This window comes from Micromys minutus (assembly GCF_963924665.1).
Source record: "Micromys minutus genome assembly, chromosome: 23".
NCBI lineage: Eukaryota > Metazoa > Chordata > Mammalia > Rodentia > Muridae > Micromys > Micromys minutus.
The window spans coordinates 1,901,854-1,904,736 of NC_137958.1; positions in this window are offsets into that span (position 1 = coordinate 1,901,854).

The following is a 2,883-nucleotide window of genomic DNA, read 5'->3' on the forward strand; positions in this document are numbered from 1 at the left end:
TTTTGTCAGTCATTAGCTTGACCATAGAAACTCTATGTTGGTGTGACAGTGTATGCTGGCCTTGTCAATGGAAAACAAATAGCTTTTGGCTAAAAGTCACAGGAAAACATATTTGTCAATAGCTGCAGATAGAATGGCTGCCAGGGGATGTACTGGCTCAAACCAACCTTTTCTTTTGCTAGCATATATGTTGTTGCAATTGCATTTTCTGGTAGCAATTATGTAGTGAGAAGAAATACATATTTTCCAGAATAATCTCAAAGACAGTGACAAGAACTTTTTGTTATCAATAATAATATACTAAGTCAAAGAATAGCTTAAAAATCACTTATTTAAAAACTCTCCTTTAGTAGCTTTAAAACATGAAAAGCATTTATATAATCTATAAGTAGGGAAAGAATTGTAGAAATAAGAATTACATACTAGCCAGGTGTCCTGGCTGGTTTTGTATCTACTTAACACAAGCTGGAGTTATCACAGAGAATGGAGCCTCAGTTGAGGAAATGCCTCCATGAGATCCAGCTGTAAGGCATTTTCTCAACTAGTGATCAAGGGGGAGGGCCCAGCCCATTGTGGGTGGAGCCATCCCTGGATTGGTAGACCTGGGTTCTATAAGAAAGCAGGCTGAGCAAGCCAGAGGAAGCAAGCCAGTAAGTGACATCCCTCCATGGCCTCTGCATCAGCTCCTGCTTTCTGACCTGCTTGCGTTCCAGTCCTGACTTTCTTTGGTGATGAACAGCGATACGGAAGTGTAAGCTGAATAAATTCTGTCCTCCCTAACTTGTTTCTTGGTCATGATGTTTGTGCAGGAATAGAAACCCTGACTAAGACACCAGGTGTGTAAGAACAGGCCTATAATCTTAGATACTTCAGGAATTGAGGATAGCAAGTCCAAGGCCTGCCTTGGCTACAAAGTAGCTGAGACCAACATAGAAAACTTAATGAGATCATGTCAGAAAACAGGAATATAAAATAGGCTTTGGATACATGGGGAAAAGACTGAGGATAAGGGGTGAGAGGCAATGAAGTCAGGTGACAAATCCCAGAACTCTGAAGACCAGCATCGGGGTGCAGATCTGAGTTTATTGCCCTGAATGTAAGCTTATAGATGGTGTTTGAGCCAATCCGAGTCTCCTATGTCTTTGGCCACACTGTCACTGTGTCCCTGTGAATGCCCTGTCTGACGAGGTAACTCAGAGAGTGTGTGTTGCACGGGGGAGGGGTATCGTCATCTGTAAGGACAACCATGAAGACAGGGAAGCAGCCACCACCCTGGCTTCGGTTCCCCTTTGCTGTCTCGCCTGTGTTCTGGGAACCATCTTAGATCTAAGGCCCTGTACTGCAGATCAGGACTCTTTGAGGAGTCACAGAAGAGTGTGTCACCTTATTCTCTTTCCCATGTTTTTCTTCACAGGGTTGACCTCCACATCCGCCACATGGATGTAGTTCAATGGCAAAGCCCTTATTTAGCAGTTACTGGAAGTTAGCTCCCAATGCTGAAAAGAAAAATTCACAGCAAGGAAGGTGTGGTTGGTTCTCACCTTGACAGAGATTACAAATGATTAGATGGAGTTATGTCCATGGATCTTGATATTTTTTGACCTTCTTTCTTTGTGACATAATTCCACAGAGAACAAATCCAGTTGCAGAGAGACACCACCTCACCTTGCAGTTCGTCAACTGAAGAGCACTAGACAAGAATGTCAGCATCCTAGCACAAAGGGGAAGAGAGGTGGGCTTGGTGTAAATGTCATCTGGCAGTGTCTACGTGCCTCATCCTTTCCCCCGATTTTGTTTTGAAATGCTATGACCACAGATTACTTTCCTTGATCTGTGAACAGGATAGTTTAAAAATAAATCTCTTCATACTGGCATTATTGGTAATAGCCGAAGGTAGTTAGCAGACGTGTCTGCAGATGGGGGATGGTGGGAGAGTACAAGACAACATTTCGGAAGGAAGGAGTCTGAGCTACAACATGGATGGACCCCGAGGATGTGCTCAGTGGCATTGAGCAGTCACCACAAGAACAAGTGCTGCCTGGCTCTGGGTCTGTGACAAGATTAGACCAAGCACATCTGCAAAGGCAGCGGATAGATTGGGGCTGAGCAGTGGTTGGAGAGATGGAATGAGAAGGGTTATTATAACGGATTCTGAATTTCAGCTGAGGATTCGGAAATGCTGTCAGTTCGGGTGTTAGGGTTGAACAGTAGAAATGTTCATGTGTCATGGGACTGTTAATGCAGTAAATTCTATGCTAGGTATGCTTGATCTCGATTTTAAAAAGAATCAAGGTTGGCTAAGCAAGGCCGATGTACCCTGTTAAGTCCTTGAGCACTGGTCAGGAACCATGACTGAACTGACAATACAAAGGCTGTTCATGAGGGCAGTGGCCACTGAGCCCAGATGAGCACCATGACATGGACAACGGGCTGAGGGCTGTGTGTCATTCCTCCGAGGGTAGCCACAGAATTTTGGGAAACGAGTAGAAAGTATATTTTGCAAACCACCAGAGACCACATGATGTGTACACCCTTTTGAATGTCCTCAGCAGCAGTGTCTGCAGGTGGCCATAGCTGGTTCAAATCCTCAGTGACAAACTATCAGTCTATAGGTGAACCCCAACACAAGCTTGTAAAGTTTTCAAATGTATGAAGGGTGAACCTGCCCCCAGGGATCTTTGATAGTGACCAGATGTCGCCAACTGCAGTCCCTGAAAGGAAGGTCTGTCTTGTTACAGAAACGCTGGGAGTGCACTTGTTTCCGTTCTAGGATGCCAGACCTGCTGCTGTTGTTAGACTCTTCCAGGACTCTTCCAGGTCCCAGCTCCGTTGATTTTCCTCAACTTCTCTTTTGCTTGTTAGTGAAGGATACTGAGCTATAAC